We start from the raw sequence: 15,289 nt of genomic DNA on the forward strand, positions 1-15,289 counted from the left end.
AATAATTTATTTTAGTTTAGGTGTATAACCTTCATTTGTGTTAATTTTGCCTTTGTTTTAGGTAATAAGTAAGCAGTTTGCAATTTTTGTAAGTTACTATAAATGTACTTTTTGCTTTGCTCCGCAATTTTGTAGCAAGACTTTTGCAATTTGTTTTCTTGACATTTTAATCCTTTCATACAATTTTCAGCAATTTAATTGACGTTCTTGCATGCAATGCAATTTTGCTGTCAATTTAAGTTGCAATTTTTTAACATTTTTGTCTAAATTTTTATGCTTTAATGATGTTTTCACAAAAAATGTCGGAGACTCCACAATATTGCAGTAAAATTGAGCAATTTGTTTTCTTGTTGTTTCTGCAATGTTGATCAATTGAAGTTTTGGCAATTTTTCATTAATTTCAAATACTGTAATAACAGAGTAACTATAATAATTTTTAACGTGTAGTTTTTAAAATTTTTGTCAGTTTTTATTAATTTATTATAGAATCCAGTTTACATGTAATTTTGCAACTAATCTCTGCAGAAAGAGAGAGCTGGATGATCGCTCAGAAATTTCAAAAGAAGACTAACTGATAAAAGAAGAGCGGAAGAATAAAATGATTAAGCTGGCTAATTGCCTAGAAATTTGACGATCAAAAAGAGAAGACAAACTGCAGAAAACCGGAAAATTTTGATTGAGCTGAACAAACAACTATCCAAAAATGCATAAATATAAAAGGTGTTTAATTTAAAAATATATAAATTTACTTGAATATAATACAGGTCACTTTAAGCAATTTTTTAAGTACAGTAAAATAAACATTGCATTTGAATTTAATTTTTATAAAATCGTGCAAAAAAGTACACTTTTTTGAATGATTTTTAGTGCAAAAAGTTTTACTTTTTTGCACTTGTTGCATAAGTAATATTCTAGTAAATTTTGTTTTTACAAAGTAGTTTTTATTTTGAAATCTGCATGATTTAGATATAGGAACATTATTATAATGCAATTTTAGTTTCAATAATAACAAAAACACCTATCCCAGTTTTAGCAAAAAACATTAATTTTTAGTCACTCTGTATAATACAGAATCGATTCTTTCTTGTTAAACTGTCACCTAAATGTTTTCTTGCTACGAATCAAGATTATCGACTTTATTAACTGAATTTATAAGAATCTACAGGGTGTTAAATTTTAAACCACATTTAAAATAACAAGGTTGCTGTTACTTTCTGAACTACTGAAATATTATTCACTGTTGGACTGTTCTTAAAATTGGGTTTTTACGGATTTTAATGCAGTCGCTGAGAGCAATTGGATCACCCTGTGTGTACAGGATTTAGAAAAATCGAAAATGACTTATGACACTATAAAGTGTGTAGAGAATGCTTAAATAATGTATGATAGGTCGAAGAGTATCAACACAGCACTCTCCAATTGACTTTTTCTATCAACAATAAACATCGCACAATGTTATTATACACCATATTAAGTTTGCTACACAATATTTCTAATTTTTCAAGGTTATGAGGACGGCAAAACAATAAACTCTATGGCGCCTCACTCGTTTTTCGATTTGAAAATCTTTAAAACTTTCCATTCGTTTAGAAGCTAATTTTGTATGCTGTTTTTACTAGTAATTAGGTTCCTAAACGATCGATTTACATTTTACTTTAATGAGCCGGAGATAATGATCTGTAATGATGTCGTAGTCGGATGATGATGATGATTGTGCCCGGTAGTTATCTGCGTCTTACTTTGATTGTGTTTTGCTTTGGACGAGTTTATTGTGATTATGCGATTTAATTGTGTGTTTCTTAACAAGTTTTTAGTGAACCTTAACAAGTCAAAAAATCATGTTGTTCGTATTATATTAAAACTGTTAGTTCCATTAGCACGGGTTTGTCGTCAGATTACTAATTGCCACGACCTTTAATTAACTAATTAATATTGCTCCCGGGTGTAACAACTAGCGCTTTTCGTAATGAAAACGAATTCTTATGAAACCCAACCAGGAAGTTCCAGGAATATCACAATAATTGACGTGTTAGTGGCCTTTTAATGTCAGTTTTTCCAGGAGTGTTTTATTGACGTAGTTTACGTCATAATTACTTTGTGCGAGTCTCTGAAACTTGTACCAAAATAGAGTTTTAATTAGAATGACTGGCTTTATACAGTGAGCATGGATAAAATAGGAAATCTGAATAGTGTTAAATGATAATATTTTTGTATTTATCAACTGCATGCATGCTGCAACAGTATTCAAAGCTCAGCGTCATCAATCATTGTCAATAATAATATTACTTCAATAAAATTTCAAAACTTAACTAAGAAATGATTTAACTCAAAACCATCGACAAAAATAGCAAATTAAATTGATGATTAAAATAAGAAAATAAATTAAAATATTATCACAAAATAGAGAAGAATAGTTTTAAAAAACATAATAAAAAGCTAATCGAAAAACTATTGATAAGTTGAAAATTTATATTTGTAATAACTTTAGTACTCGTTTTTATATTCAACATTTTATGTTTTCTCAAGGGAAGTTAAATGTCGAACAACTCTATTTCCGGTAAAGACGCAACTTATAGATAATTTCTAGTCCTTGAGAGGCAAAAATAGAAATTCAATAAATTTCTATTCGAACTGTTCTTGGCTCAGAGGTCAGGCTTTTTTAAAAAAAGGGGCGCGTTTGTCTCGAATAAATTATCCCCGTTCCATGTATAAAAGCGTTTTGTTTCATAAAAGGCTATATTCGCCCTCTCCCCCACTGCCTCTATAATAGCGTCTCGAAGAGCACGTTCAATATTGACTCAAAGGCCGTCAAGTTCAATACTTCCTATTTTGAGGGACGGGAAACGTCAACAAAACGTCGGAATGCCGCAAATAAGGGTCTCAAATCACTTTACGAATGATACAACAAGGGTTCTCCTGGTTTTTTCTAGGTCTTTGAGGGACCTCACGCGTAAATAGAGTCAAAGTGATATAGGTTAGTCGTAATTGGGTAAAACAGGCGAGAAAGGTGTCTGAGTCTAGGCTGTTAACTTAATTAGTCAATCTAATACGACCCAAATGAATGAAGAACTAGCCTAATTTAAATTGCTGCTGAACTGTATTTTGTACTGTTGTTGAATTTACTAAAGGGTGTTTTTGTTTATATTAATTAAGGTCAAAAATAAATCTGATTTTATAAAACATTTTTTTATTCACTTTTTTCAGTAGTTTACTAAATTTATTTAGTCTTTAAAACTGATCTTTTTATTGATTTTAATACTACATTAGTACTGTGGTTATTATCAGGATTTCAGTCTAATGGCTCATTCAGTATAATAGTCCTTTTGTTGCAAAAGAAAAGAGGAAGAAAAGAAACATCCTGTAATCTGTTTATATTTTTTTATCTCCCTTTATTCCAAATTTTATATATTTTACGTTTTGTTTGTCCATTCCTCCACTGTTTTCATGTTTTTTTCCTGCATTTACTTCACTACTGTTTTAAAAAAATGTTAAATACCTTAATCTTTAATTTGTTTGTTTATTCAAATTTTTTATGTTTTCTTCAGGAATCTTTTATTTTTCGTATCCTCAACCTTTACAGTAAAGTAAAGAACAAAGAAAGATTATTAAATAGACACTCAAATCTTCAGGTGATAAAGTCAACCTTAAATTACAATTTTAAAAAGCTCTACACTTGAACAATATGATAAGTTATCTTTCTAGTTGAAATGTACTTTTTAATAGTCGGATTTTTCAAAATTTGGTGACACTTATTTTGAATTACATCACTTTAATGACGTTGATGTTAAGTGGTAAATTATCAGTACTAATTTGACTTGAGAAGGTTTCACACCGCAGTTTTATGGCAAAGAAATTGATGAATTTATTTACAAAGCAGCTTCAAGAATGGATTTTATCAGTGTAACAAAACAAAATTCTGTCAAATTTACGTTACGTTATATGTTTCACGAAATAGAACTCTATTTTTATCCAAATTGTTTGATTAAACCTGTTTTTTTGTCTATTGCCAACACTTAAAAACAAAAAATGCACTTTTTTGTTTTTAGCACAAATACAGGTTAAATATTTTATTCAGGTCAAAAAAAAAAAAAAAAAAAAAAAAAGCTTAAATTACAGTCGTTTTTGACTAATATGATTATGCTCCAAATTTGCTTGAAATAAGCCTAGTGGCTTAATGGGTTTTGCCATAATAACTGATAGAATAGTTTGATTCAAAAATGAACCAAAATGACATTTTCATCAGAAAAATAAAACATTAAATTTAATCTTTCAAACTACGAATTTTACCAATAAAACTGCTGATTTCAGCATGATAACTGAACAGTCTTTATTAATAAAATACACGATTTCAGATTTGCTGTAGTGCACGCTTTCTACAATTTCAGCAATTTTGACCTGAAATAATAATTATTTCACTAATAAATGTATCGCTTTCATTAGTAAAATATAATGTTTCAGCATAAAAAATATTACATTTAATCTATAAAGCTATGAATTTTTCCAATAAAACTGCACTTTCTGCATGATAACTGGACAGATTTCATTAATAAAATACACGATTTCAGATTTTCTTTAGTTACTCGAGTGCAGGCTTTCAGCAATTTTGACCTGAAATAACAATAATTTCACTATTAAATTTACCAATTTCATCACTAAAACGTCCTATTTCAACATAAAAAATGTTAAATTAATTTTTAAAACTAACGAATTTTACCAATAAAACTGCAATTTCATCAGTAAAACAGCCTATTCCAGCTTAAAAAATCTTATTTGTATACTAAAGAAATTTACAAACTATGCACTTTTCTAAACAGAATAACCACGTTTTGGACACAACTGCAATTGTTATAAAAGTCATCGAAGATTTAAATATTTAAATTCCTGTAAGTTTAAAGCAACACACTGACTTAGTGAGTTTCTTTATATAAGAATTAATATTTTAGAAACAATATACGTTTTCCTAACGTGAAAACTACTCCAAGTAACTAATTTAGTAGTAAAAAGTTAAATTTACTTATACGGTCAGTCCCTGAACAGTCAAAGATGAAGAAATCATTATATGGGTACAGTATTTAAGATTATTATTACATTTTAAAATCAAAATATTAAAAATACACTAAAACCAAGTACAAGCGGTTATTAGGACCTAAACACTAAATTTTCTTGGTTGGTGATGCTGTTTTCATTGACAGATTTAATTTGACTGAACTTTGGTAATGTAAAAGTGTAAAACTAAAATCACATTGTGCTCAAGAAGTTCATGAACTTTCATAATATGGATGTGTCAAATTACTTTGATTTAAAACTTTATTTAATCATTATTTCTCATTAATTATGTTGTCTTTGTTTCAGGTACGTGATTTCTAATCTACAAAAGCTTAAACGGTAAGTTGTTTCCTTGTTTTGGTGTCATTTTTGATAAAATTATTTAAACTACAGCCAATTAATTTGATTTTGTTTTACGTTCTTCTCAGTTTAGTGGTTAGTGCATTTTTTTACAACGTTTTATCAGAACATATTGTGTGTGCAAATTTAGGCTTGTTTATAAACATATTAAAATTGCGACGTTGTTTTGAGCAAGTAAACAAATTATTCCTCACAGAAATTCTTGCTGTTTTAATTATTATTTCTAAGATGCCTAATCAACGTTGAAAGCTTCAATTTGAGTGGATTAAACATTAACTGGAAAGCTTATTGATAAAGCAATTAAAATGGATTTTTCCAATTGGTGATTCACTGATAATTTTTTCAATTATGCTATTACTTCATAAGTAAAAGAAAATAAATAAAAACAATAGATTAAATATTTTAACTTGTAAAATTGTTAACCAAATTAGTTCAAATTCACTTTTGAAATTACAGTAAAACAGCTAATTTACAGAGTCTAAACTAGACTAAGTGAGATCTAACTCAACCATTATTACAGTCGGCCTTTTGTTGTTCAATAACGTAAACCGGTTGAAACAAATGAATGTAATCGCGGAAAACAGCTGAACGTCGGCGTCTGGTTCCGGTACTCGACGACGCCGTCGCGTTTTAAGCAGGACATGTGCGCGGTACCACGCGCTGTTGCCAAATCATATCATTCACTGATTAGTGGAAAAAATTACTAATTTTGACTTAAATGGGTACAACGAGAGAAATATGTATTAAAAATCTTTTAGTTTTTTTATACAGAGTGACTAGGAAAATTTGTAGTTAAATATTGCTAGGGTATAGCACAGTTTTGTACCGGATGGTCAATTTAGAAAAAAAAGTTAGATAAAGATACGTCAAAATGTCATAGAAAACAAAAGATAGTGCAGATTACAAGCCTTCCAAAAATATCCCCACATGAGTTGATTGGTCATACCGTTTGGCCGCTAGAGGGCGTCAAAGTTGCTTCACCATAAAATCTCACATTTTTAGACACCCGCTGCTTTCACATTAATTTACTCCCTTACTCGACAAGATACGTCAAAATGTCATACAAAACAAAAGATAGTGCAGATTACAAGCTTTCCAAAAATATCCCCACATGAGTTGATTAGTCATACCGTTTGGCCACTAGAAGGCGTCAAAATTGCTTCACCATAAAATCGCACATTTTTAAACACCCGCTGCTTTCATCTTAATTTACTCCCTTACTTGACAAGATACGTTAAAATGTCATAGGAAACAAAAGATAGTGCAGATTACAAACTTTCCAGTTGAGAAGAGTTTTCAATTTTACTTTTTTTTTTCTTGGACACCCTGTATATGTTCAACTGTGTTTCGGTTAGCACGAGCTGAAAAAGCAGTTCTAGACGAATATTTTGAGGTTTTTACAGTCGCTGAAACCCCAAAAATAGAGAAGGTACGGAATTTTCAAAATTTTGATGCAGTTTAAAAAAAAAAGAATTAAATTCGAATATTTCAGAAACGGTTAGAAAATTTTGCATGATGCCAGAAATATTCAGAATGACTCTCTGCATCCAGTGGACTAGGTTTACATCCACTTAGAACCGGGTAAACGTGGTCACAACTGGCAGAGCGTTAGTTCTGAATTTAACTGTTTTTTTTTATTTTAAGAACACCTTGTATATGTTCAATCTAGTTAGCACGAGATGAGAGAACAGTTTAAGACAAGCATTTTGAGCTTCTTACAGTCGCTAAAACCCCAAAGATGCTGGAATCACAACATTTTCATATTCTTCAAAAAAAAAGTCAAAAAATGTCGAATATCTAGCAAACGGTTAGAAAATGTTTAAAATAAGTTTCTACACCCAGTAAACTAGGTTTACACTCAGTTATAAACTGGTAAACGTGTTCTGGCAAAGCGAAAGTTTTAAATTTTACTATTTTTTTTTCTTGTACACTCTGTATATGTTCAACTGTGTTTCGGTTAGCACGAGCTGAAAGAGCAGTTCTAGACGAATATTTTGAGGGTTTTACAGTCGCTGAAACCCCAAAAATTGAGAAGATACGGAATTTTCAAAAGTTTGTTGCAATTTTCAAAAAAAAAAAAAGAACAAAAGTCGAATATCTCAGAAACGGTGGTTTATATCCACTTAGAACCGGGTAAACGTGGTCACAACTGGCAGAGCGTTAGTTCTGAAGTTAACTGTTTTTCTTTTTGTTTTAAGAACACCCTGTATATGTTCAATCGAGTTGCGGTTAGCACGAGATGAAAGAGCAGTTCAAGAAAAATATTTGAAGCTTTTTACAGTAGCTGAAATTCCAAAAATGCCAAAAATACTGAATTTGCAAAATTTTTATGTCAATTTTCCAAAAAAGTCGAATATCTCGATAACGGTTAGAGTTACGAATATTTTACAAGAAACCAAAAATGTTTAGAATGACTTTGTGCACCCAATCGACTATGCTTACACCCACTAAAAAATGGGTAAACGCGGTTACAACCAGCAGAGCTTAGTTTAAATTTAATTGCATTTGAATACTCTGTATCGGCTCAATCGTGTTGCGATTAGCACGACGTAAAAGTGCAGTTCAAGATTAACATTTTGAGTTTTTTACTGTCCATAAAACCCGAGAAATAACTGAGTTACAAATTTTTGAAAACTTTGGCTGCAATTTTCAAAAAAGTCGAATATTTCGGAAATGGTTAGGTTAGGTTAGGTTTCGGTTAGCACGAGCTGAAAGGGCAGTTCTAGACAAATATTTTGAGGTTTTTACAGTCGCTGAAACCCCAAAAATAGAGAAGGTACGGAATTTTCAAAATTTTGATGCAGTTTTAAAAAAAAGGATTAAATTCGAATATCTCAGAAACCGTTAGAGTTACGAAAATTTTGCATGATGCCAGAAATGTTCAGAGTGACTCTCTGCATCCAGTGGACTAGGTTTACACCCACTTAGAACCGGGTAAACGTGATCACAACTGGCAGAGCGTTAGTTCTGAATTTAACTGTTTTTCTTATTGTTTTAGGAACACCTTGTATATGTTCAATCGAGTTAGCACGAGATGAAAGAGGAGTTTAAGACAAACATTTTGAGCTTCTTACAGTCGCTAAAACCCCAAAGATGCTGGAATCACGACATTTTCATAATTTTCAAAAAAAAATGTCAAAAAATGTCGAATATCTAGCAAACGGTTAGAAAAATTTTAAAATAAGTTTCTACACCCAGTGGACTAGGTTTACACTCAGTTATAAACTGGTAAACGTGTTCTGGCAAAGCGAAAGTTTTAAATTTTACTATTTTTTTTTCTTGTACACTCTGTATATGTTCAACTGTGTTTCGGTTAGCACGAGCTGAAAGAGCAGTTCTAGACGAATATTTTGAGGGTTTTACAGTCGCTGAAACCCCAAAAATTGAGAAGATACGGAATTTTCAAAAGTTTGTTGCAATTTTCAAAAAAAAAGTATAAAAGTCGAATATCTCAGAAACGGTTAGGGGCACGAAAATTTTGCATGATGCCAGAAATGTTTAGAATAACTTTCTGCACACAGTGGATTAGGTTTACATCCACTTAGACCCGGGTGAATGTGGTTACAACTGGCAGAGCGTTAGTTCTGAATTTAACTGTTTTTCTTTTTGTTTTAAGAATACCCTGTATATGTTTGATAGAGTTGCGGTTAGCACGAGATGAAAGAGCAGTTCAAGAAAAATATTTGAAGCTTTTTACAGTAGCTGAAATTCCAAAAATGCCAAAAATACTGAATTTGCAAAATTTTGATGACAATTTTAAAAAAAAGTCGAATATCTCAAAAACGGTTAGAGTTACGGAAATTTTATGAGAAACTAAAAATGCTTAGAATGGTTTTCAATTTCCAAAAAAAGTAAAATATCTCGAAAACGGTTAGAGTTACGGAAATTTTACAAGAAAACCAAAAATGTTTACAATGGCTTTCTGCGCCCAATAGACTAGGCTTACATCCACTAAAAAATTGGCAGAGCTTAGTTCAAATTTAAATGCATTTGAACACTCTGTATCTGCCCAATCGTGTTGCGATTAGCACGACGTAAAAGTGCAGTTTAAGATAAACATTTTGAGTTTTTTACTGTCCATAAAACCCGAGAAATAACTTAGAGTTACAAATTTTTGAAAACTTTGGATGCAATTTTCAAAAAAGTCGAATATTTCGGAAATGGTTAGGTTAGGTTTATAGTCGCTGAAACCTCAACAATGGCGGAGGTACATCATTTTCAAAATTCTGATGCAAATTCCAAAAAAGTCGAATATCTCGACCGTTAGAGTTCAGAATACTGCTGTTAAATTTGAGGGTTTAAAAAAAACGGCCTAAATTTTATTATTCCCCCTGGAATTGATGATTTTTTGACATTTTCTTTTGGGAAAATATAGGCAACATTGCAATACACCGAGTGTCTTGGCCGAGCCAACGAACGACAAATCCAAAGCGAGTGGAATTCTCGTGCGCGTTATTCAGTTCAGTGTTGTTTTCTGTTCTGTTTCGAACTCCTGTTCGAGTTATTATCAGTTGCGCTCGGAATTCCGAATCGTAAAGTTGGCAAGGGATTTCTGGTGATTCCTGCGGGCATTTATTTTTCAAACGCGGGGCGCGTTAGGAAAAGTTTCAAACTTCCAAAAGACTTGAGCGACTGTTCTTTGTTTATTTGAGTTTCATCAAGTGTTATCTGAAACATATAACCGGATGATTATAGTAGTGCCCCAGTAGTGACTTTTTTCGTTTTGTTTGTTAATTTTTTCTATTGGAATTGTGGAGTTTATCACTACTTATGGTAAGTATTAGCTTCAATTATGCGGATTAATCAACCTTCGTGTGGATGCGATTGATTTTACTAAAAAAGTGGGATTTTCCTGTAAAATCTGTTGACATACACTGAATAAAATAAAAGAGTCCCATGATAGGCGATAAAATCACAAGTAGTGCGTCATTTCGTTCAATGAAATAATTGAATTTATACGGGTTTGAATACTGTGCGTGCGATGACGATGTGTTTGTCAGCAGACTTCCTGCACAAAGCAAATTAATTTTCTTGATAATGTTTTTTGAATTTGAAACTTTTACAAAATTAATAAACGATCAAATTTTTAATGGTGATTTACACTTGGTGTTGCTACAAACGAGTGCCAACTCATTAGAATGGGATCCAATTCCAAACGACTGCGAGGCAATTATGCCACGGTTGTGTAATTTGGCAGAGAACCTGTAAATCTTATCCAAGATCTCGAGCAAATTGAAGTTGACGGAAAATGAACACACTTTTTTCACACTTAACCAGCAATGCAATCACACTTGCAGTCAATTAGCATCAATTTCGGTCTAGGTCAGTGATCACAGAAAAGCGTGCTAATAAATTTAAAAAAAATCGAACTTGGCTGATAATTTTCAGGCATTTCTACAGCGATTTTAATTCCGTTGCGTTCCAGATATTTTCTGATAAACACACGCTTGTAATCGTTTAGCCAATTCAAAAACACGCTTAAAGTAATTCCATCAACAATACGTAAACAAATAGCAAGTGAGCGAGTTATATCCGGTTGCCCAAATCCTCTGGGATTGTAGCTGATAGAACGTAAAAAGCCGATTTTGTGTACCGATAGCGCAGCCTTTCGGAGAAATATCGTTTATTTGTTTTATCCGTCTACAAGTTCAGTAAACTTCGTGTAAACGCTATATGGCGAATGTACCGAGATGAGGTGCACAGATATACGTGAAATAGGTTTTTTGTGCTTGATTGCCTAGCTTACAGCAAAACCGTATCAGTTTTTTGTATGAACTAGTGATGTATAACTAATTATAATTAATGATTGTTAGACCTAGGTCAGAGTTTACTTTGGTAAAGATTAAATTTAAAACGAAGAATGATTTTGCACTTTCAAATAGCAAAGTTAAATATTTATTTCAGTTTTCAGGTCATATTACGAGACTTTTTCTTGATAGAAAATGGAGAATTTTTATTAGCGTTTTTTTTATTGAAAAAATTACTACGCCACTGGATCTATAGTGCTTTCAAACAGCTGTGACCAAATTTTTTTTTTATTTTTTTTTTGATTTTTTTTTTTTATTTTTTTTTAATTTTTTTTTTTTGATTTTTTTTTTTTGATTTTTTTTTTTAGAAATTAATTTATTAATAAGTAATAATAAACAAATAAATAGTAACACCCTATGGCAACAGTTGATGCAGGGTGTTCTTTTGTGACCGTTAGCTTAGAGGATTTTTGAATTTTAATTTGTCATAACTTTGTTATTAATGAATGGATTTTTATGAAATTTTGGTCACAGCTATTTGAAAGCACTATAGATCCAGTGGCGTAGTAATTTTTTCAATAAAAAAATCGCTATTAAAAATTCTCCATTTTCTATCAAGAAAAAGTATCGTAATATGACCTGAAAACTGAAATAAATATTTAAAATTTTCTCCCGTAATAGACATTTCATTCCTAATTATTTCAAAAAAAAAATCATTGAAATCGGTTAATAACCTAAAATTTTATAGGGGTGTTTCCATTCTAAATGGGTCACACTGTATATCCAGTGATATATATCATGATAAATATCTTGATATTTACAGCTTGATATATATTCGATATATTCGATATTTTTATTAATTGAATAAAAACCAGTTTCAGTTATTCAAAGCATCACAAAATTATTATATTAAGTATCAAGAATATTAAGTAAGCTTTACTGAACGATGACAAAGTTTGGTTTTCTAATTTGTCTGAGATTAGTAAAGCTGTTACTGTTCGAGATGCCCGGAAAAGGTACATTTTCTCGACAATGAATCAGTCGAGAAATAGATAGTTTTCAGAGTCGCATAATAAAAAGTTTATTTTTTTTGTATAGAAATAATATAAGTTATTATAAAAGGATTTGTGTTAAAACAAAATATAGCTTAAGTAAGCATAAAACAAAACAATTTTTTTAGTTTTTTATATTTTTTATAGCTAAGTATATACAGATTGAAAATGATATATATCGGATATAGGTATATCTGATATATATCCGATATATATCATGTGATATGATATTTATATAAATATCATGATATTTTCAAACCCTGATTTTAGTATTCTGTATTTTAAGGCAACTTTAAGTGCAAACTTCAAAGCAATTTTAAAAATGTTTATTTTTAAGCGAGCAATTTTAGTGGATTTTAAGTATCACGTTCAGAATTTTTAAGCGATTTTAAATATCAAATTCAGCAGTTAAGCCACTTTATGTGTATATCCAGTATTTTCAAGTATCAATTTCAGCTATATTAAAGCTATTTTAGTGTTCTTTCAACATTTATATTTTTTAAACGTGAATTTCAGCATTTGCACTACAGTTAACTCAGTGTGTGGTCAATGTGGTGGTGTAGTATCCATTTTCGCCTTTTTAAGCCACTTTATGTCTTAATTCTAGCACTGAAAGTATGAATTTCAGCATTTTTAAGCAAATCGAGTATCAATTTTGGCCGTTTTAAGCGAGGTTTTAAACTACTTTAAGTGTCAATTTCAGCATTTTCAAGACTGATTAAGTATAATTTTCAGCTTTTTGAAGCTATTTTAGTGTCATTTAAAAACTTTTTAAAGTAATTCTACTGCAGGTTTTAGAAGATAAACACTTTTAGTATCAAATTCAGTTTTTTAAGACAATTTCCAGTTCTAATTTCAAAATTTGTATGCCTCTTTAGGTAATTTTACTATTTTAATTATTGATTTTACCATTTTTAAAGGCGATTTCAAGTGTCAGTGACAGCATTTTTAAGCAATTTTTCGTATTAATTTCAGCACTTTCAAGAGATTTTAAGTATCAATATCAACTTTTTAAAGTCATTTTAGTACCATTTCAACATTTTAAAGCAATTTTACATCGACTTTAGAACACCAAGCGTGAATTTCAGTATTTCCAATCCACACACAGTTCTAGCACAGCCACTCTGTCGATTTCAGCATTTTTAAGAAATTTTATGTATAATTTTCAGGTTTTTTAAGCAATTCAAATATTAAGAATCCATTGCATCATTTACAACCTACAGTTCAGCATTATAAAACAATTCTTAGAAGGAATTTTAGCACTTTTAAGCCACTTTAGGTGTTAGTTTAAAAATTTTAAGTGTGTAGCATTTTTAATCATTTCTAGTATAAAGCGGTCAGCGGTCAGCACTTTTAAGCGGTTTAAAATATAAGTTTCGTATATTGATAATTGGTCTGTAAATATGATTTAGCTACGTGGATACCAGACAAATTGGCTTCATTCCATTAGCAAATATTTCATAAAATTTAGAAAATCATTAGTTTTAATTCTGATAAGTTAGTTTCTAAAAATCAGAAAACCTAACCTTAAACAAAGTTTGTTGAAACACTTTATACAAAACCTATTTATACTCCTCGATACTCCATAAAAGCTGTGAGAAAGTTTGAAAAATTTAGGTGTTGTCTACTATATTATCTATGACATAATAAATTACTATGTTAGAACTACAATGTCATGACGGACTGAAAAAGACAAAAAAAAGAAAATTCGGTATCAGTATACAGGGATGGCCAATAAACTTAAATTTAAGCTAAATTGTTGGGGTAAACTATTTTTTAATTTTTAACGCGGATTTCTAACTATTTTTAATTGTGTCTTTTTGTAATGTGATGCCAATCATGTTTCCCGCGGCTGATTCATAAAAGTCCGTGACCTCTCGAAAAATTTTCCCGATAAATTTCCCGAGCAATATCCAAACCGAAAAGATCATAAGTTAAAATTGGAACTTTTATGGATGTGTCGATAGAAGATAAAGTTGGACATAAATCACCCAAGTACGAACTGGATCGAATGTGTTTTGTACAGCGCTTTTTGATGTTTTTTGCACGAAAGAACACTATTAATCGTTGTTTTTTGGTAGGAAAACAGCAGTAGAACAATTGATTAGTGTGCTCAGTGGCACGTGTCGAAGAAATGGACTGACTTGTTGAAATCGCAATAACAGTTTAAGATAGGTCAGTGCAGTACTTGAAACGTGCATTAACTTTAGTCTGGAGACCAGACAAATAAAAATCAAGTATACTTTTGTTTCATCGCATTTTTTTTATCTGACCTTGTAGAGCTGCGTTTGGTTGCTAAGCCGCACATCTAACAACTTGATATCTATGGATTATCATCGTATTAACGTCAGGTCAAATTTGTCCAGTGGCAGCTGTTGCAATTTTTGTATAAAGGGACGTCTGAACTAGTTTGCACATCAGTTCATGTACATGATGCTTTATTTCTTGTCTGAAAATTATACTAGAAGCCTCGGTTATAGCTATGACACTCCAAAATGTGAAAATATCATTCAAATTGATGTTATGATTAGAAGCACAAATTAGAATGTTTGGAGTCAGGAAATGAAAATATTATTCACCTAAGTTAGTAACGTCAGTAAATCTAACCAGTTTATCCTACCACTTCTGCTACTTTTGTCTTTTTATAGTAGTTTTCTGTATTCCAATTTGGTAGTTTTATTTAATTAATATTGCCGCTTTGTTGAACAAGAAAATCTGTTTCTCGAGGTATGTTAATGAGTTCAGCCTTACCTATAACGATCGCAGTGATCTAACCCGTTTGCTTTCTTTAAAATTAAATTAGTCCGAATAGTCCGAAACGATTCCGTATAAAATTAAATTGACCAAAAATCTACGCAGCATTTTCAGTACATTCAAGGTGCAGTGAATGAAACGTTTTTATTAATATTAACATAAACACAATTGATTTCTAGAAGGAAGAAGGTCGTCCATCGTTTTCTTAGGAAAAGATTTATTGGCGTTTCAATGGCTTGACATTGACACTAAAAAAACCATGGAGGTCAAACAGTTTGGGTGAACCTTTTCCGTCCACCTTCGGGACTTTCCTATGTTATTGTAGTATCA

At 31.1% G+C, this 15,289-nt stretch overlaps 1 protein-coding gene across 13 annotated transcripts in view; it reads left to right on the forward strand.

The window, feature by feature from the left end:
* Pde11 (Phosphodiesterase 11) overlaps positions 1-15,289 on the forward strand; it is a 122,415-nt gene that overhangs the window by 49,297 nt on the left and 57,829 nt on the right. For 2 of the 13 annotated variants that reach the window (XM_081984577.1, XM_081984583.1), the window contains exon 1: positions 9,866-10,179. The exons of 10 other annotated variants lie outside the window; for them this stretch is intronic. The gene's annotated coding sequence lies outside the window, so the exon portion shown is untranslated. Of the gene's footprint in view, positions 1-9,865; positions 10,180-15,289 lie in introns of those variants that run through there. One more of the 13 variants, XM_081984611.1, reaches the window with a different exon arrangement.

Source organism: Ips typographus, linkage group LG1, assembly GCF_016097725.1.
Source record: "Ips typographus isolate SLU linkage group LG1, UJ_Ityp_2.0, whole genome shotgun sequence".
Classification (NCBI taxonomy): Eukaryota; Metazoa; Arthropoda; class Insecta; order Coleoptera; family Curculionidae; genus Ips; species Ips typographus.